Source organism: Bombyx mandarina, chromosome 03 (assembly GCF_030267445.1).
Source record: "Bombyx mandarina strain Sakado chromosome 03, ASM3026744v2".
NCBI lineage: Eukaryota > Metazoa > Arthropoda > Insecta > Lepidoptera > Bombycidae > Bombyx > Bombyx mandarina.
Genome location: NC_143210.1, coordinates 5,521,078 through 5,543,690, shown reverse-complemented (window position 1 = coordinate 5,543,690; position 22,613 = coordinate 5,521,078). Strand labels below are relative to the sequence as shown.

General features: G+C 35.4%; 1 protein-coding gene across 4 annotated transcripts in view; it reads left to right on the top strand.

Annotated features, from left to right (window-relative positions):
• Positions 1-8,981: 8,981 nt before the first annotated feature.
• Positions 8,982-22,613, top strand: part of drm (odd-skipped family member drumstick) — a 31,183-nt gene continuing 17,551 nt past the window's right edge. Inside the window, exons 1-2 of one of the 4 annotated variants that reach the window (XM_089739529.1) lie at positions 9,008-9,277; positions 9,390-9,606. The gene's annotated coding sequence lies outside the window, so the exon portion shown is untranslated. Of the gene's footprint in view, positions 9,278-9,389; positions 9,607-22,613 lie in introns of those variants that run through there. The other 3 variants (XM_028186055.2, XM_089739548.1, XM_028186062.2) reach the window with 3 other exon arrangements.

Here is a 22,613-nt window from a genome sequence, read left to right as displayed (position 1 = left end):
GTCTTATTTCATTGAATTCGTTATGACATAAGCTTGGATTTTTTTATTCAAATTAATAAATCGATCCAAAATTATGTAGTTAATTTTACTATTTGTTTTGCTCTAGCTCATTGTATTCAGAATCAATTTCCTGAAAATATGTGAAACGCGGAACTCTTTTCATTAAAAAAATTGACATATTTTTCAAAATTAAATTTGAAGGGCATAGTAAAACTTAACTGTTACAATTAACTTTAACAACTTTAATTGTAACATTGTTAAATTGTAACAATTGCTTTCTTTATAAAGATTATGAAGATTTTTCTTTTTTATAATAATAAATAATTTAACATTTAGAATTACAACAATTTCATCCCTTAATTAACGACGTGGCAACAAATTTTTCTCTTTCGTAATTCTCAAAGCTTACTCCTGGGATAAATTCAGCTTGTGTTAATTACTTTAGAATTACGTTATTTTATACTTTTATACACGCTTAGTACCATGTCAGGAGGTAACGATTTCATGCTCCTGCTGATATCTACGACGGTGACCACTTACTATAAAGTGGGCTATATGCTCGTCTAATAATAGCAATAAAAAAGACAAACGTTTTTGTCATTATTATTGCGTTCTTAACTATAAAAGTAATTATGAAAAGGAAAATGTCAAATCGATTTTTAAAAGTTTCCCAACTTCGATTGCTGTATGTGTTTTAATTTAATATAGAGGTCCCGCAGTAGTCGAAATTCGACTATGATTAATTGGAATTGTATAATAAGTTTGTACACTATTATGATTGTATTTTATACTTCTATAATCACAAATTTCGCCAAGGCTACGCTATAAAAAAATATTAATAAAGACAAACAATATTTAATCTATTCTCAATTTGACCACAGACGTCAAGAACAAAAGTTGGACAATAAATAGTATGCATGCGTGTGTGCGTCAAATACATGGTATGTAGTGTATGTAATAGTTTCTTTATTGATTTAATGTATCTTTTATGCATTGTTTAAACAAAAAATTTGCATTGTGCACTTCTTCTCTATATTCTCTATAAGTGTGGAAAATTTCATACTCCTCCGTCCGCGCAATTTTCGTAAAAAGGGATACAAAGTTTTTACTTCACGTATTAATATATAGATTAGTTTCATCTTAAGAAGACTTATAGATTTTAAAACATTACTGGAACCGTTCCATAAGTTAAGCATTTTGCAAGAGTTGTTTATTGATCACGAAACAAGATTTACAAGAAATTTATATCAAACATACGACGAAACGTCCGTAACATGAATAAAATCAATAATTTAAATATTAAATCAAACGCGAATCGGAAACCATTATATATTAATAAAGCTGTAAATCCCAACATAATTTTATGTTCGGTTCATTCTAATCATGGTTTATATAAAGTATATATTATATAACTAACGAGGCTTTAACGGTTAACCATAGATTAGTTTGCATTCGAAGATTGTTATAATGTTTCCACGACAGAGTATACTTGACTTACGTTATGCTATTCAGCTTTTTATTCATTCGCATCGAATTCAAAGTAAATAAGTATGCCTTTGGATTATGTCAAAAAAAATAAAGTTACAAATTTAAAATTATATTATATTGTATCCGACGTATAGAATTATTTTACATTTTTCTTGGGCACGGACGACGTTATACCTAATCATCGTCGCTCTGCCCCCGGTATTGCTGAAGTCCATGGGCGACGGTAACCACTCACAATTAGGCGGGCCTCATGCTCGTGTGCCTGAAAGGGCAATAAAAAAAAAGTAATTTTAGACTTCATGATCAAGCCATAGCTTATTCTCTTTTTAGTCATACATTAGGCAACTTACTTATTAGGACATGAAGTGTGAAAACGAAATCTATGACTTTTTTATTTTGTAACAATTCCACGAAGAACTTACGTCAGCTCGTTCGGTTATTAAAGTTGGACGTCTTGTCCACACGGGTAGGTACCACCACGCTGCCTATTTCTGACGTAAAGCAGTAATGCGTTTTGGTTTGAAGAATGGGGCAGCCGTTGTACTGTAAAAATTAAGACCTAAGAACTCATGTCTCCAGGTGGGTGGCGTCATTTACATTGTAGGTGTCTATGGGCTCCACTAACCACTTAATATCAGGTGGGTTGTCAGCTCGTCCACCCTTCTAAGCAATAAAAAAAAACATAGAAACCTAGCTTTGTACACTGATGTAATAAATTGAGACGACTAAAATTTCATTATTATACTAGTTAGGGATATTTACACGTCATTACGGATCCTCCCGATCCATTAACAGTGCTTTTAGGTACCTCAAGCACTGGTCACCGTCCTCGTCGAACCCGTCGCTTGCGATGAAGGGTTCGACGAGTAAATTAATCTATAGACAAAGCCCACTGAGTTTCTCGCGGGATCTTCTCAGTGAGTCGCGTTTCCGATCCTGTGGTAGATTCTGCTAAGCACTGCTCTTGCTAGGGCCAGGGTTATAAACACCTCCGGTTTGAGTCTCAAGAGTTCACCTATACGCTAGAGCAACGCTGATATAGCTTCTCAAGGCTATCAGCATAGGTAGGGAAAAAAGGGATACATTTTGTATGAGTTAATAAGATACATCAATGTATTAGAATATCGTAAGTTTGATATACTCAATATATTTTGTTCTCTGCGTCGAGTACAGTCGAGCTCAGCGTCCGCACCATATAAGTAAGTACATTGTCACAAAGACACAGCGCTGAATAGACTAAAAGAATTTAAGCCGTGAGCGTACTTACGCCTTCGAAAGTTCTCACAGCGCGATGAGAATGCTTTTTAGAATCGATATTCAAAAAAAGAACAGAATCGATGTGTCTGTTGTCAACGGTCGATTCTTATCAGTGGATACGAAAATAGTATTTATTTGTTTGAAATTAAAGTTTAGTTTTGCTTGTACGTTTTCAGAATTTTATTGTTCCGTCTCGTATGAATTGCGTCACCGACTAAAAAGACAAAGCACGCACCGAACTCTCGACTAATGATGAGCCAAAACATTATTTTTAGACTTGCCTTTATAAGGTACACAGACGATGGAGCTTTTAGATATAAATCGCTTTTATGGGACCGGTAGCTTTTGTGCTTCATGACTTCGTAAAAGTCCTTGACTGGCGAACGACAAAGGCATTGGATTTCGTTTTATGTTTCAATGTGGAAGAATTATGTATACTGTCTGCAAGCAAGCGCTTAATATCTGGTGGTCTGCAAGCTCGTTTGTTAATGATTTATTTAAATTTTCTACAGTGAGGCTGAAATTTTTCGATTGTATTGGAATTATTGGTGCATCCTTCAAAGCACAACGCACAGTTGTTTCATGGAGAAGAAATTCGCAAAAGTGAAGATTCTCCTCGCCACCTTTGTTCTGCCTAAGCACGATTTTTTATTATTTTTTTCCCTACTTAAGCTGATAGCCTTAAGAGGCTATATCAGCGTCGTAACTAGTAGGTGAGCTCACGGGGCTCAAACCTGATGACGTTGCTAACACGAACCCTAGCAGGAGCCGTGCTTCGCAGAATCTACCACCGGATCGGAAACGCGACTCACTGAGAAGATCCGGCGAGAAACTCAATGGGCTGTGTCTGAGGGTAGAGCACGAAATAAAGTTATACGACATATATTTAAAACAAAAGACATCAACGCGCGGCTACCCATACGTTCTATTCGTAACGATTAAAAAAACAGTTGCATCACCTCTGTCAACCTAATTTGGTGTATGATGAATTGATCCAGTTGACATTTACTTCATTCATGAGAAAATCTTCAACTCTATATATTAGCGAGTCTAGTTTAGGAAACTTGTTTTCGTCAATGACAACGAAAAAAAATATTTGAATACATTTTTGTAATTTTTCGAAAAAATCAATGTTATAATCAGTGTATGTTTTTATTATAATTTATGTATTTTAATTTCCCTTGATAGGTACATATATTATTCTCCAAAGTAAGGATCAAAATAATTATATTGTAGCTTATTACTTAATTTAAGCAATTTTTTATAGTAAAGTAATGCAATTATATTGCGTTACTTTACTATTTTCATTAAAATATTTAAAAAAAAGTTTTTTTTTTTATTTTTTTTTTATTGCTTAGATGATTGGATGAGCTCACGACCCATTCGGTGTTAAGGTCACCAGAGCCCATAGACATCTACAATGCAAATGCCGCCATCCACCTTGAGATATGAGTTCTGAAGTCTCTTCTTTTTTCTTTTTATGGAGAGTTACATTTTCTGTAAGTCTAATCTAATGATCTAATAATCTAAATATGTTTAAATTTAAACACGTGCTTGTTTCAGTATCCTGTTCCCATAGTACAGGGAATCTTAGATTGGGATCAGCTGGATATTTGTTATACATAACAAGAAGATCAGCTTTTCATCAGAATATTTGATAATTGATGATAATTTTGAAGTCGTTGTGGCCTAAAGGATAAGACGTCCGGTGCATTCGTGTTGAAGCGATGCACCGGTGTGCGAATCCCGCAGGCGGGTACCAATTTTTCTAATGAAATACGTATTCAACAAATGTTCACGATTGACTTCCACGGTAAAGGAATAGCATTGTGTAATAAAAATCAAACCCGCAAAAATTTTAATTTGCGTAATTACTGGTGGTAGGACCACTTGTGAGTCCGCGCGGATAGGTACCACCGCCCTGCCTATTTCTGCCGTGAAGCAGTAACGCGTTTCGGTTTGAAGGGTGGGGCAGCCGTAGTAACTATACTGAGACTTTAGAACTTGTATCTCAAGGTGGGTGGCGCGTCTACGTTGTAGATGTCTATGGGCTCCAGTAACCACTTAACTCCAGGTGGGCTGTGAGCTCATCCACTCACGTAAGCAATAAAAAAAATTTTTTTTTTGACTAATTCGGTGGCGTAATAGTTAGTGCTCCTTTTTTAAAGGCATTTTATGACCTGGTAACTAGTGCCTTTAAGGTTTTTTAAGGTTTTTCCATTTTAATTTGGAATGAAAACTGCATTATCACTTTTTTATATAAGAAAAATGATAATATGAAGTGAAATGAAATGAAGTTAATTAATATGAAGCATAGCATGGTATGGCATGAATTGAAATGATATGAGATGAGATGAGATGATATGGGATGAAATATAATCTTAGTAAAATGGTGCTCATTTACGGAGACTTTCTCAGTGGACTTTTTGGAGGATCTCGAGAAGTTACGTCCAGCGACTTTGTTTTATTTTCCCATATTTGTGCACTTTCATAGATATTAAACAGTCAATAAACCACCGTTATTACACATTTCAACCTGAAGAAACACTAAATGGACAAAATAAAACAAATCATACAACTTCACTCCTCCAAAAGTCAGTCAGTGCTCCTGAATGTTGCGTCGAGGCTTTGATTCCCACATTGGGCAAGCTTTGTGTGATTAGGAGATGTGTTTGGTCTTTGCCTGAATGTTTATGATCTTATGTATCTATGTATGCATATATTTAAACATATATCGGGGTCCATAGCCCAGGGAATTCGAAATAGGAGTCCGATGACCTAACGTGATTTGTTCCCAATTATTTATTTATTTATGACTAGCTGACCCGGCAGATTTCGTAGTACCTCAATCGATAAATAAAAGACCTAAACTTTTGTATAAAATAAACTTAAAACAAACAAAAGGAATCCTACCGACGGGGGACACATCAAAGGAAAAACAAAATTATTATTTTTATTTCATTCCAAGCATTTTCATGTTTATTTATCTTTGGACTTCCACAAATAATTCAAGACCAAAATTAGTCAAATCGGTCCAGCCGTTCTCGAGTTTTAGCGAGACTAACGAAAAGCAATTCATTTTTATATATACTTATTTATATGCAATTTGATTCCAGTCCTTTTGCTCATACCCACTTTGCTAAAAAACGATTTGAGCCAGCTTCTCATGATGATTCGAAAACTGAAAACAAATTCCTGTGTGGAATGAGAACAGGACGATACCGAAAAATTGTGCGAAGACTCTTCGAATTAAAGACGTTTGTTATTTTGAATCTATTGGCCATACAATACGGCGTGTATTCGTTTGACCGTTAAAAAGATTAGAGGTTGGACATTATTGAAAAAATCTGGAAAATCTGCAATGTGACAATCAAACATTCGTTTCCCAACAATGGGCCATTCAAGACCATATTTCCTTAAACGTAAACATTTGTGAATCGCTTTGTCGTATTGTGTGGCACTTAGCCGTTGTGCCCAAACAAAAATGCCCAAGAGCCCCTGTTGGTGTCAACAAAGAACGCCAATTTCGTAAACAAAAGTGCCCGATTGTGTCCCTAATATGTTTTGATGTTTTTGCTTATTCTATTTTTTTTTTTCTAATTTAAACGCATCACGTCTATGGATGATTTTTGTTGTCTTTGTCAAAGTTTTTGTCGTAGCAGCATTGTCGCGTGTCGTGCTCTATTCCGTTACGTCTGTACGTTCGTCACGCTTTTTATAGTTTTAATTATTAGTTAAGTTAAAGGTATGCCGTGTTAAATTCGTTGTGACTATGTTGGAGGACTGTAGTTGAAAATTTGTTGACATATATATAAAGAGATGTTGTCACGCTTAATTTAAGCATTTCGATATATTATGTAGGTATTTATGATTAATTTAATAGGTATATTTTTCAACACGTGTCCACCCAATGTTGAGTGTAGGTTTCTTCATATGAACCTCCGATTTAACATACATAGTTTTATCGGTATGTCAATAAAATAACGAGAATATTACGATCGTAATTGAGATAAACTAATAATATAAAGATTTGGTACAGTTTTGTTGCTTTTAAGGCAGATTCTTGGTAAAATTTCACTTTGAGAAGGCGACACGACATGAGAACCCTCTTGTCGTGGCCGCTGGAAATTACATACCTGATCTTATAAACCGAATGGTAAACTGTTGACGTCACCCAAAACACGTCATTACGGATCCTCCCGATCCATTAACGGTGGCTTTAGGTACCACAAGCACCGGTCACCGTCCTCGTCGAACCCGTCGCTCGACGAGCGAATTAACCCATAGACACAGCCCACTGAGTTTCTCGCCGGATATTCTCAGTGGGTCGCGTTTCCGATCCGGTGGTAGATTCTGCGAAGCACTGCTCTTGCTAGGGTTAGTGCTAGCAACACTCGGGTTTGAGCCCCGTGAGCTCACCTACACGTTAGGGCGCCTCTCAAGCCTCAAATAGCCTCTCAAAGCTATCAGCATAGGAATAATAAATCATAGGAATCATAGGATATCAGCATAGGAATAATAAAAGGTAAAATTAAGCAATGTGGCATAACGATTCTCTTTGGTAAGAATGTTCTAAATTACAATATGAATCTTGAAGGCGGCATTGTCTCAGAGAAAGTAGCGTCGTTTTTCACCAGAAGTTTTCCGTCATAGTTGTTTATAGTGCAATTCTTTAGGTTCCGATAACGGTTTTTGTACGGTCCTATCGGGAGACCTTCTATTTACAATCGGCCGAATTGATATTTCCCGATATACAATGTGTATAATATAAGTTAAGACCAGTTTTTATGGACATATGGTCAGTAGCAATAGTAGTCTTAGGAAGTCTGGTTTGCAGATATCATCTTTAAGTCTCTCTGGGCTATTGATCGCCCCGGTGGCGTAGCGGTAGATGTTGTTGATTGCTGAGCCGAGGTTCGATTTCCTCATCGGGAAAATATTCGAGGGACGAACAGATTTGTTTGCTCTTTGTCGAGTATTTGATATATTTTATAAATATATATATTTTTATATATTTTTATTGCTATGGGCGGATGAGCTTACAGCCCACCTGATGTTACGTGGTTACTGGAAACCATAGACATCTACGACGTAAATGCCGCCACCCAACTTGAGACATGAGTTATAAGGTCTCACTTTTAACAGCAAAACAGCTGTCCCGCCCTTCAAACCGAAACGCATTACTGCTTCACGGTAGAAATAGGCAGGATGGTGGTAACTACCCGCGCGGACTCACAAGAGGTCCTATCGCCAGTAATTATGAAAATTATAATTTTGCGGGTTTGATTTTTACTACACGATGTTATTCCTTTAGCGTGGAAGTCAATCGTGAACATTTGTTAAGTACGTATTTCATTGGAAAAATTGATACCTGCTGGCGGGATTCGAACACCGTTGCATCACTACATACGAACGCACCGGACGTCTTATCCTTTAGGCCATGGCGACCACATTTATACGTTTTATTGCAAATTATTCTGGAGTCAAAGTTTAGGAAATATTAGTTTGAAACCAGATGACCGTATATAATTTATTCTCAATTTCTATTTATTTAGAAAAAGATTGAAGGTTTTATTTACACGTTTTACTTTTCTAATTGAATGATCGTTTTTTTTTTAGTTCTTTTAGAACACGAATCAAAAAACAACTTATTAGGTATTACTGACGAGAATAATTCTAATAGGTATCGACGTGTTTTATGTCATAATTCTTCAAATGGTTTTCAATTTAATAAATCTCCATATCAAATGCTATCGTGTAAAAAACTTGATACGTACGTATAAATTCATTTTCAAAGGAACCAAACAACGGTTTCACGTTATGAAATACAAAACATATGACAAACGAGACTGATGTGGGTGGTGTAAGTAAGAGTCGGAGGCGGCGCGTAATCCGGTAGCAAACCGAGACTTAAACACAGCCGACCTCACCACAAACAGCTCTTATATTTACGACTTTATTATGTTTTATACTGCGTTCAGTACACGGAGGCTCTCATACGTGGCCAACCTACATAATAACGAGGACGCACGGAAGGCGTAACTCGGTGGCAATCGGCCGTCTCGCTTTAGAGCGCCCCGGGCGCGCGCCTAAGCGAGACGGAGAACCACAAATTTATTGAAACGAAAAAAAAAAAAGCACCGCGCTACTGCACTTCGCGTCGCCTCGACAGAATAGATACATTTTTCCCCACGTCCCCGCGTGTGAGCGAGCCGCCTAAGCCTTTCGACGTGAACGAGCGGGACGGTTATAGTTTTAGAGGGAACGCGCACAGCTAAACGGCGAGTGATGTGGGCGCTGCCGGTGTTGCGCACGCGCAGCTACCTCTCGGCGGTCGAGTTCCACGCTCGCGCCGCGACGCTCGGCTCGCTTAGCCCGCGTGACCTTTACTCGGTGAACTTAGGAAGCGTTCTCTGAAACTTCCATCAGACCCCCTCCGTCCCGCGCGACACTCATTCGGTGGACCTAGAGAGCAGCAGACTGTCGCTGGAGCGAAAGAGATGGCAGGCGGTCGGCAGTGCCGCGGCTAAAGGTATTTGTAGAATGCGTGATCTGTATCGGGCGGGCGCGGGCGGTGCGAGGGGTGCGGGGTTCGTTCGGAAGCAGTGGCAGCTCCTATCGACTCCTGGGTTATTCTTCCTCAGGCCACTGCTGATCGAGCTACGTACCAAGCGAGCCAGTTTTTTCTTACGACCGCACCTCACGCCGCACACTCGTCGAGCCCGCGCGAACACGAGGAGTCGCCACTAATAAATTACTGTTTTTTACTGCACTTCGGACAGTCACCGCCGCGCAGCCGACTAATTTATACGTAAACTAACATAAATCACCGATAGTTGCGACTCCCATCGCCCGAATACAGTGAGTACGCTTAAATCTCTACTTTATTCCCGAGGTTCAATTGAAGCTTGTAACATTAATCCAAGATACGTGTTCGATTTTATTCAAGAAAACAAATTGTGCTTTTTAAGTTATCGTATATTATTTTTGAATTTTTGAAATTTATAAAATTTTAATAATACGATTTTCATCGACAATTTTTTATTTATTTTAATATTTTTATTCGATCGAACCTCGCCATGTATTTTCTGCTAATTTGTATATTATATTATTTTATTTCATCCTTCATCCCATTTCGCATTTCGCTCATTCTCAAATCACTCAACTTCAGATAGCAGCTACACGAATACATAATAATAATACATAATATCTAATTAATACACGTATCTAAAGATTAAATACTCAGAAACATATTAAATTGATAAACGAACAAATAGGGACATCAATCGCGACACACTGCAGACATGTAGATCTGTATCTTAAGCAAATGAAAATATTTTTCCATTAATCGATAGTCATAATCGAAAATAATTTATACTTATAGATAAAAAAAAATATCGACGGCACGAAACCAATAAACATTGAACATTATCCCAAAGAATTTTATAAAATTATTAAAGAAAACGCATTCACATCCTTTCACGTTCACGAATACAAAAATTATTTGAATAATCTTCCCTATTATCATGTAAATTGACCTTAGCGCCTCTCAGGGCGCTAGAGACCGAAATGACATAAAAATATTGTCCTTATTAAAAGGCATTTTTTATCGGGACCTCGCTCCCGGCCCGTTTCGTCCATTCAAAGCCCAACGCTGACCATTCCAAAAACGATTTATGCTTTATTCAACAATGAAAGTATTAAACAAAAAATATTTGAAGTATTTTTGGAGGCACCATTGTTGGATTGCGCCGTGCGTGTCATTAGATAAGTCCTTTTGACACCTCGGTAATGTGTTCCCGTGAGATTTGTGCCAAGCGAATAATTGATGCGTGATGACGTGGACACAAAAAAAATGTATTCATGGTGACAGATAGCTTGCCATCGTCACTGTGTTTAGTGAACCCGAACTTATAAATTCACAATTCTGCTTATTTATACCGCAAATTAATTACGGGCGTAATGTAAACCGGTAGGGAATCTGTTATTATAGACAAGCCCTAATTGGAATAGATACGGTCGTTGTGGCTCTAATGTGGAATCGGGTATCCAATTATCAAAATAAATTCAATGCGAAATAATGAATGCGAAAGTACTATTCATTTAAATATAAGATTTTTTTAAGTAATTCCAATGGAAAATTATAGGATCACGGATTGCGAAAAAAGTACACTTCACTATTTTTTTTTATTGCTTAGATGCGTGGACGAGCTCACAGTCCACCTGGTGTTAAGTGGTTACTGGAGCCTATTGACATCTACAACGTAAATGCACCACCCACCTTGAGATATAAGTTTTAAGATCTCAATATAGTTACAACGGCTACCCCACCCTTCAAACCGAAACGCATTACTGCTTCACGGCAGAAATAGGCGGGATGGTGGTACCTACCCCTTCGTACTCACAAGAGGTCCTACCACCAGTAATAAAATTGCATTGTGAATAATTGCATTGTGAACGTGTAATTACAATAAATATAAATGCGCACTACATAATTACTATTCACACGTGGTACTATAAATAAACCCTAACTACTACTAATTAAATACAGCCTCAACTTTCATTGCACTGAGAATTAATTCCCTTATTGTATTTTTCATTTAAATTGATTTTTTACTGAAATGCAAAGGTTTGTTCCGAGAACAGAATTGATCAGACACAGTTGATTGTGTTTCGAATCATAAAATATCTCTGTACTCTCTAATAGCTTAGAACAACGTTAAAATCAAACTTAACAAGTGAATATAAAGCAATGACTATATTATATACAGAATATACAAATTAAATTACCTACTAAAAATCTTATAAAGTTACAAATGTGTTTCAAAGTCGGTACCTGCCTGCTCATTCTCGATTCTTTTATCGAGGTTTCGATGTTAAATTTACATAAATTCAAAATTTGTATAACCGAGTCGGAATGTTCCTTCGTGCAATAATAACGTGTTTTAACTGAAGATAATGAGTGCTATATTGCGCTAAACGATGCCAATTCTGAGGTGAAACAACGCTCGGAGCGAATCGGTTTGAATTAACATATCTAATTACGGACTAAGCCGACTTGTAGACCGAGAGCTGAGGGACAGTAAATTTAATTCAAACTTCAATTTTTTTTTGTATGGAATTCGAAAATTTAATTATTGGTAATTCTTATAATGTAATAGCGATCATTTAGATTAATATTAGCATTTTTTTTTTTATTCGAACTCTTATAGTCAGCGAATAAATAAATCTTGTGCAAATGAATTTGCATGTGCACGAAAATTTACTGGTAGGATCTCTTGTGAGTTCGCACGGGTAGGTACCACCGCCCTGCCTATTTCTGCCGTGAAGCAGTAATGCGTTTCAGTTTGAAGGGTAGGGCAGCTGTTGTACTATAAAAACTGAGACCTCAGAACTATTATCTCGAGATAGGTTGTAGATGTCTACAGGCTCCAGTAACCACTTAACATCAGATGGGCCGTAAGATCGTCCACTCACCTTAGCAATAAATAAAAATCTATATTATTACTATATTATAAAAATATATACTTAATTTTATGAATAAAATCATCAATATCGATTTTATTCAAGTGCAGAGTAATCGTTTAGTTTCTATTAGATATTTACATCTCTGTAGTTTAATTGCTATATCTTATTACGAAGATATTAAAAAAAGAGTAATTTATAGAAAAAAAATCAGAGTTAATTTTCGTCGTGGGCTAAAGGTCACTGCGGGAATGCAAATGTGCCAGGCCATAAATATCCCGGGCAAGCAATTTTTCAAAGGAAATATGCACGTATATACTTATGTATGCGCCAATTACGTCCACGATGAAGTTCGTATAATGTAATATAAATAAATCAAATTGGAAAAAATTTAATTTGCTTTATTTTGGCGGATGTTTTGTGAAGTCTGAACAGCTGCAACCGCGAGAAAGATATGCGATATGATTAGAAGAATGGCCCAATGTACCATACTAGTGAGACTATGACCTCATATCTCAAAGTAGGCGGTAGCATTCATAATATAGTGAGTGATTCCTACCTTTGTTTGACATTAGGTGTACCAAAAGCTTTCGTCCACCGATTTATTATAGAAAAACGATGTAGTCATTTTCGATATTAGATTGTCAATTGATAGGCTCAGAACAGTCGAAACACAATTTACTCTTAGTAGGAATATTGTTCTTTTTTTTATAATAAATAAATTAATTATAATTTTTTTTATAAAAAAAATTACTCTTAGCTTGTAGTTCAGCTCAAACTTTGTTGATACTACTTAAGACTTGTTATATGAATCAAAAATATAGTTGTTTGAATTCGGAACGTCAAAAGTGTCAACGAGCGACGTCCGCTATGACGCTTTACCCCTTTTCATTTCCAGCCGCCAAGGGCGACACATCTATTTTATATTTCTTATATTCATTAATTTTAATTCTTTAATTTGACACTTATGAACTAATAAAAATATCAAACTAATAATACAGTCCACTTTCATTCACCACAACGCAACAATAGTATTCGAGAATCTTGTATAGCTCCCGGACTATTTAGCGTAACGCGGTAGCGGAGATCACGCGCCAGCGGCACACGCCAATTGTTAAGGATTCTTATTATTTACGCATTTTAATGTAAAGAGCTCACGCAATAGTATTTCTTTTATGGAATAACATTTTTATTGATGCCTGAGTAAGATATGAGCCTGCGAGTGTTGATATTACTAACTTATTTGTTACTAGCGCAATGCTTTTGTGGATAAATTTTGACCTCTTATATTTAGTATTACCTGCTAATGGTAAGGCATATTTTAGGCTTATACGGGTAGATATCACCACCACCTTTTTCGTGCGAACGGTGGGATAGTCTTTATACTATATAACGGAGATTTCAGACAACGTGAATGTCACCACTCATATTGAGACATATTGAGAGATTCAAGGTCTCAAATTTATTGTATTTAGCCTTGTGCTTCAAAATGGATATAGAAAGAATCCAATAAGTCTTGTTTGGCGATCGTACTATCCATATAATACTAAGAAAACGCTATTAAGACTTCGATTTTAAGTACCAAGGAAAAGTCGTAATGCATTGCAGTAGCGGGCAACAGATTGCTTAAATCATTCAAGGAGAAGCTGAAATAGCCTCTCAAGGGTATCAGCATAGGTAGAAAAAAATAAATTAAATCAGTATGAGCCCTTTTCGACAAAAAAATAGGAGAATTGCTGAAAGAATGATAAATCAATCAATTATGTGTGTTATCACATTTGTTATTCCACGTATAATATTGTGTTCGAAGCGTCGAATATTAAAAATAAAAGAAGATGAAACTATAAGAGTAGCTATAGATAATAATGTATGCTGTTTGTATGAATTTGTGTTACCGAGTTTCTTTAGAGGACACAATAGGACACAAAGTCAAATGTATTTGGGATTCGTCGAAGTTTATCCATCAAAATTATTAATCCTGTTGAATTATTATCTGGTTTTGAAATTCAAATTCAAAAATAACGGAATACTGTGGAGCTATTTTTCGAGGACCCCTATCTTATAAGTTATACTTTCAAAATGTTTGGTTTTCCTTAAAAAATAAGTTTTTCCGAACCAGTACTTTGATTGGTCAACTGGCCCAGACTGTATCTTGCTATTAAATCTGAGTACTGCTTTTTTATTTCATTACTAGCTGACCCGGCAGACTTCGTATTGTTTCAATCGATAAATAAAAGACCTAAACTTTTGTATAAAATAAACTTACAACAAACAAAAGGAATCCGTCCGACGGGGGACACATCAAAATTGTTATTTTTATTTAATTCCGCGCATTTTCATATTTATCTACCTTTTAAACTTTTTCTGAACTTCCACAAATAATGCAAGACTACTATCTACTTTGAAGACATTGATTATTTAAAAAAAACGTTCCAAGGCTTCTACTTCGTTATTTTCTACTAAATAAAAGAAAAGAGATCATTTTAGATCATTTTAGATCGATTTACAAATCAGAAGAGAAAATGTTTCTTGACTTGATTTTTTGACTTTACACATATCTTCGTGTATTGAAAAGTGTATATTTTATGGTTAGATATTACATGTTTTTATTAGTATCGAACTATTGCTAAGTAATTCGTTTTTGTTTTAGTGTTAGTAGAATAAGGTTGAGTTTTAAAATTTACATGTTGAGACAAGTATTGTATTTTTTTTTCGACGTTACAATATTATTAGGCCAGTAAAAAATTTTCGAGTTTCAGTGAAAGAATGTTGATTTATTCTTGCTAAGCTAACCAGATTTACCAATCGCTTTAGCGAGTTCGTTTTCCGTGAGCCGCAATGCAATTCAAAGCGAATCGAATTGTTGAATACATTGCGCGCTAAGAAATATAAATTTAAAATTTTGCAATGTTTTTCTTACACTCAGTCAATTCATATCATGTTCGGTACGGTAACAGCATGGCAGTCGTACTTAGGTGCTAATAGGTCTTCAACCAGAGGTCAAAAAAAGAAACGTCTAAAAATACACACTTCCCAATAAAAATAGCATCGTAAATCTCAAAAAAACGTGTCTTATGTACATAACTTAACATATAATTTTAGTAACAAAGCACACTCACGCAATAGGACAGGAAACATGTGTTTGAACGAGATAAAACACAAAGGCTTCGGCTTATCTGATGGTAATCTAGGACTACAATAGATAAACGAATTCTTAAACGTGTTAAATGTTAACAAATACGCCTTCACGAATTCCTGGGAGGACGTCGTCAAGTATCCTAAATAACGTTTAGACATTCGAAATTTTTACTTTTACTCAAACGATTTGTATTCAATTTTTGTATAAATGCAATAGAATATAGATTAATACTAAGCGGGACATGAGCATATCTTGTCCCGCTTAGTATTAAGTTAGCATCAGCTTCCGCAGACAACTGCAACGACAACGACTTATAATAGGTAGCTACTTGGCTGTGAGTCTGGCATTGCTGACGTTGATGAGCGACGTTAAAACTTACCATCAGGTGGGCGGTATGCTCGTCTGCCTACAAATAAAAAAAAACGTCCGTGAATTCGGAGTGAGAGCTTCGCGACAGAAATAATTTTATTCTTTTATTTTATGATATTTGCGGATAAGCTCAGACGCTACCTAACTTTAATTGGATACTGAATATCTGTAGTCAGTAATGCAATTAGCTTGAGACATAACATATGTGTTAGGTTGTGTAGGAAATTAAGATAGGGGTAGGTACTATTACTAACTTTACTACTCTGGTATAGTAAAAAGATGTCACAAATTTTTTTAGTAATCACTTGTTAATCTTTCTTAAATGTGTTCAGTGTGCATAGTGAGAGTTTTTTTAACTTCTCAACCGCGTAAAGGCTAACTCAAATTTGAATGGAGTTGGAACAACTTCACTACGTTTGCCGTTAGGGGTGCTGTTTCGACTCCATACAAATTTGCGTTAACTTTTACTCGATCGAGAAGTTAAAAAACTCGCACTAAGCACACAGATGACATAAATTTCTAATACAATCTTTAATAAATAAAAAATGATGTTGAAAATCGGGCAGTCTATACTACATCTAGGTTTTTTTTTTAATCATGGATATACGTCAGTTTAAAAAAAAAACAGCCTTAAAACCCAAGGTCTCTAACTAAGCTATCAGCAATTACATCTCTGAGGTGCATTTAAGTACTTTCTTTTACACTTTTATTGTGTAGATAAGGAACAAACGTATTGATGTTCTATATTATTTGCACAAAACGTTCGCTTTGTTTAAAAATAATATACACGTTGCTTTGATGTGCCGCCGCTGATAAAGGCCAATTGTATTTCAGGATTTGTTTCACTAAAGATAAAATACGAGAGCCACGCTACATTAGTTTGCCTTAATTTTGTGAAATTTGTGAATCTGTTTACATTTTAATTTCAGTTTCCAATTGTTCGTGTCCTTATTGCGTTTTTTATTTATTGCTTTTATGGTTTGACGAACTCACAATCCACCTGGTGTTAAGTGGTTACTGGAGCCTACAGACATCTACGACGTAAATGCGCCACCCACCTTGAGATATCAGTTCTAAGGTCTCAAGTATAGTTACAACGGCTATCCCGCCCTTCAAACCGAAACGCATTACTGCTTCACGGCAGAAATAGGCAGGGTGGTGGTATCTACCCGCGCGGGCTCGCAAGAGGTCCTACCACCAGTAAATTGCGTTTAGATATTGCTTATTTTTTGGTGGCAGGGCGTATGAGGGCGTACCGGTAGTTACCACTGGAATTGAGAACTAAAACTCAAGTCTCAAGTGATGTCTATGGACCCCGGTAATCACTTAACGCCAGGCGGGCCGTGAGTTCGCTCACCCGTTCAAGCAATAAAACAAAATTAGTCAGTATGCAAAACGCATTTTTTTTTGTAAATTAACTGTGAAGTAATTAAATAGCACTACAATGATTATGTCGCAATTCATAGGTGCTTATAAAATTATAATTGTTTAATCTAAAGGATAATTTGTTATTTTCTACTTTACTGGTGGTAGGACCTCTTTTGAGTCCGCACGGGTAGGTAACACCACCCTGCCTATTTCTGCCGTGAAGTAGTTATACGTTTCGGTTTGAAGGGTGGGGCAGCCGTTGTAACTATACTGAGACTTTAGAGATTATAACTCATGGTGGGTAGCGCATTTACGTTGCAGATTTCTATGGGCTTCAGTAACCACTTAACACCAGATTGGCTGTGAGCTCGTCCACCCATCTAAGCAATAAATAAAAAGACGACTGTATGCAACCTAAGAAAAATAATGCTTGATCCATTTAAATATAGTATAAACCCATAAGGGAACAACAAATATGTAAAGGTTGTCTGTAAATTGTCCTGTGATAATCTTAAAATAATCATGTCACATCAACATTAATATTGAGGAAATTATTCACCGCCATCGACGCAGCGGCTCGTCAAAATTCTTAGCGACCGACCACTCGCTAAGTAACGATTGATCAAATAACAACCGCCGATATAAGATAAAATGTAAATCTGATGGGAAATTTTATCATCGACGCTCTAAGTGCCTAACTATTAATCTAACTATTAATATTCTATACATTGTTCTACCGATTGTTATTATATAACTAATCTCTATATATAAAAATGAATTGCTGTTCGTTAGTCTCGCTAAAACTCGAGAACGGCTGGACCGATTTGGCTAATTTTGGTCTTGAATTACTTGTGGAAGTCCAGAAAAAGTTTAAAGGGTAGATAAACGTGAGAATGCTCGGAATTAAATAAAATTAACAATTGTGTTTTTCCTTTGATGTGTCCCCCGTCGGATGGATTCCTTTTGTTTGTTTTAAGTTTATTTTATAAAATAGTTTAGGTCTTTTGTTTATCGATTTAGGCACTACGAAGTCTGCCGGGTCAGCTAGTCTGTGATATTTTAGCAAATCGTACTAAAGAAACTTCTCTATATCATAAAAATACAATTATGTTATATGTAGTTATATTTGAGCTAATTTTTCATTTCAAATTAAAACAGTTTTTCAAGTTTGTTATTATACAAATAATCTGTGGTATTTTAGCGAATCGTACTAAAGGAACTACTCTATACCATACAAATACAATTATGTTATATGTAGTTATGAATCAGGTAACTTTTCATTACAAATTAAAACAGTTTTTCAAGTGAATATCATTATTTTTTTCATTATTAATCCGAAACGAATTTCTTGTACTTAATTTCGAATTTAGGTTGTTATCTAACCGGATATATGATTCGCTTATAAGCGGATTTAAAAAAAAAGTAATATTAATAAGTGTTACGATTTTGTTTTCGTAGCAAATTTATCTTTTACTAAACAACCTCAACGCCTATTCATAAGTCATCACGTATTCATTAACAGATCCTAATTCCGATCCCATTGAGTGTGATTTGTTTGAAGAGGGCATTTCACACTGGCGCTATTTGGTGTTTCTCCGTTTGTAAAATATCCGACGGCTATCCGATCGTTGGGCAAATATCCGCCGGCCGCGGTCAAGCGCCACAGATGACGCGTTTACCTGAATGTATTTTTTTTGTTTTGTTTTTGGAGCGTCAGTAATGGTTTCTTTGTCCGTCCACTTTGTGTGTTTGATAAATGTTTGCCCTCACTATGATTAGCGTTAATATAATTTGTTACAATTTATATCTATTACTCGATAGGATTATTGCCAATCAAAACAAATGTCTCGGTTAGATCTATACAGCAAATCTGATGTGTCGATATATGAGTCGTCTATTATCAAAGGCGGCAATCTGTACATTTGGACAAAAAAAATTTATTGATATGTCAATACAGATTTATTTGAATATAATCGTCTCCTTCAAAGAATACGGTTCAAAACCTGCATTAAATAAAGGTTAATAGTTAACCTGTTATTTATCTAAGATGTCGTTCCGAAGAGTTTTGTGACTGCCAATGGAATACAAAGTCAATAATTCGTTTTTCTGATTTACCAATCATTGTCCAAAAGTCAGATTGCCGCCTTTGATAATAGTCGACTCATATATTTCTTAATCAAAGTCATATTAGTGAAACATACTGTATTTTTGTTATCATAAAATATTGTAGTGGGCTCGTTTGTACAAACTAATTGCATGTCAATTGTTCACTTGTTCTTATTGTTCCCTGAAGTGTTAACAATGCGTCAGTTTCGCAGTTGCTAACAAAAAGTGCAATGAATGTATAAACAAAGCCACGAATATTTGTTTTCAGTTTAGAAAATAATCAAGAAGGAACTATAATTTTATTCGATTTAAATATCTATCATGATACAACGTAGTTTAACAGGCCTAATCTTCTCACCTACCTGCTTAAAAATCATGATAATAAAATTCCTTGTTTAAGATCCGATCGCTTACATAAAGGTCGGTTTGCATCCCACGAGAAAAACGCCGCGGGCTCTAGAAAGTCCCACCCACGCGGATCGCTCACGTTCTGTTTGTAAATGAAAAAAATGAATTGAATAACAGTTTTTTTTTTAACGCCACTCGACAATTCGCCGCCGTGTTACGCGAAGGCGGAGTCCTCCCTGATTGGTGCACGGTAGCCGGATTATAATTTTTTTTTTAGTGTGTTCCAACTTCCTTTTTGGATCGAATCAGTTAAGGTGTGCACGAGGTATCTTTTGTTATCTTTTATTGCTTGATCACATTAAACCGGAAATCAAACAAAAATTCTCAATTATCAGATTTTATTATATAGAATAAACGTTATTTTGTTTTTCTGGGGCTATCTGCGATAATCAACAATGCTGAGCAAATTCAAAACTTATAATCGAAATCGTAAAATTCATATTTTCATGTATACGAGTATATGATAGTTGTGAATCCAAATTGAACGAACTTTTATGTCTGAAACATACGGTTATACAAAACATTAAAATTTAATACTAAATATTAATATAATAGTATAAAATTACCATCTGTTTGTTTGCTCGTAGCGTGACCAGGCTTCACCGGTATTAGTTGTAATTCAATAAATCAAAGAAAAATAACTAACTAAACACTAAGACACAAAATCATCGCAAGGTGTTTGTTACCTGACAAACTAAAACTTAAGGTTTATATTTACGAAAAAAAATACCATAGTAATGATTTAATTTATTTCTTTATCTTCAGACAAAATACCAATAATCACCAATAATAAAAATAAATACAATAGTTAAAAAAGCATTTACACATAGAAGCTCTATGACAATATTATTGAAACAAAAGAAAAAATAACAACGAATCTATTGAATATAAACAAAATATTTGTATTTGTATTATATATTAAACAAATTTGCTTCTTGCAATTATGTATTTTTAAAGCGCATTTCTGTAAACGTAGATATTCCATTTAAGAAAAACATATTCAATAAACACAATCCACCCACAAACAAGATTGGATGCGCGTAAGCCAGTAGCAGCTTTCACATAAGCTTTATGTGGCTCATACGTATATACATGTGGACCCGCCCTAGCTGGCGGCATTTTTGTTAAAAAGGGTTTTAGTTGTACGTAATGCATATTTAAAGGAACGTTTCACAAAACCAACACAGTATTAGACTTTGAAATTCAATTCGTATAAAAGCAAAATTTAAGGTGTCAATTATTTGGGTAATTATTTTTTATTAATCTTAAATATTGAAACATTATGCATATTTTTTTTAATGATGCAATTCAATAATAATTTATTTGTTAGTTAATTCTTTTTTTGGTCGCCAAAGTAGGTAGGCAGCGGCTTGGCTCTGGCCCTGGCATTGCTGAAGTCCATGGGTGACGGTAACCACTCACCATCAGGTGGGCCGTATGCTCGTCTGTCTACAAGGGCAATAAAAAAAAGTGCTTTGGTTATAAAACAAAAGCTTTCATAAAGTTAATCACATACATATTAAGCCCGGTGCATTATGCTGCGATAGACGTGGATGTATGAAGGAACATCGTAAAGGCTGAAGCTCGACGCCGGAGGCTACGGTCGAACTCCAATATATCAGACCGCAGTCTGATACTCTGTAAAACAGCGAACGCCAAGGAGTCGACTTACAATTTTATTTTTTATTTTTTTATTGCTTAGATGGTTGGACGAGTTTACAGCCCACCTGATGTAAGTGGTTACTGGAGCCCATAGACATCTACAACGTAAATACGCCAACCACCTTGAGTAATAATAAATAAAATATTGTTTAAATTTTTTTTTTAAATGTATATCGAAACGGTAGAGATAAATGAATTATTCTTAATTAATTTCTGAAAATTCTGTTTGCTGGTGATTTCTGTTTTCGAAAATCTTCTAATATTATCAATTACTTTTCTGACATTCTCATTTTCTAATGAAAGTGACTGTCTATTGGCTGATGATCGCTAAAACACAACACTAAAAAATAAATGAGTATTCAACACAAAACTTAACACTAGTTCTGTTTCGCAATAAATGCACTGGTTGACTTTCCTTGTTTTTTTTTCGTTATTCAGCTCCTCAGTTTTTTTTCGATATCGTAAAAGTTTGAGATTAAATTTTTAAATATTTATTTCCATTGGAGACTCCTTTCACGGCCCTGTTTGATGCGCAAGCGCATGCCTTTCCTGTGGGAACGCGAGACATAAACAGTTACGGTATTTCTGCTCACTCGTTCATTTCTGTATTATAATTTGGACGAAGCTCGTGCGCCCGGATTGAATTTGTTTAAATTGTTTTAGTTTTAGAATGTAAATCGATCTTTCAACCAACAACAATATACGAAAAATTGCATAATAACCATTTAGTAGATTATTTGATTAGTATTTCGAATTTGATTCTATTTATATATTACTAGCGACCCGCCCTCGCTTCGCTTCGGAAACTGTAATTTATTATTGATTTCTCCACTATTTAATGGATGTTATTATACACATAAACCTTCCTCTCTAATCACTCTATCTATTAAAAAAACCGCATCAAAATCCGTTGCGTAGTTTTAAAGATTTAAGCATACATATGGATATAGGGACAGAGAAATCGACTTTATTTTATATTATGTAGTGAAAAACTAGTGTATTAAAGTGATAAATATATATTATTGTATGCGCTTAAAATGTCGAAAGATTTGGCTATGATAATTAAATTACATACATGCTTAAACTATGTTCGTGGAATTTTCATTAAAATTTTAATGTTTACATTAAGTATTCATACGACCACCGTTCTATAATTGTATTACAATGATTCAGCTAATGTTTAAAATTCCTTTAAACGTTTGATGACAAGCCAACAAACGCGTTCCCTCATATTCTTTCGAACGGATAACTTTTGATGTCGGAAAGGGACAGAGATAAATCATTGTTAAACATGTCAAATAGAATGATAAACATAAATCGTTGTTGTAAAATCACGAATAGATACGCACGC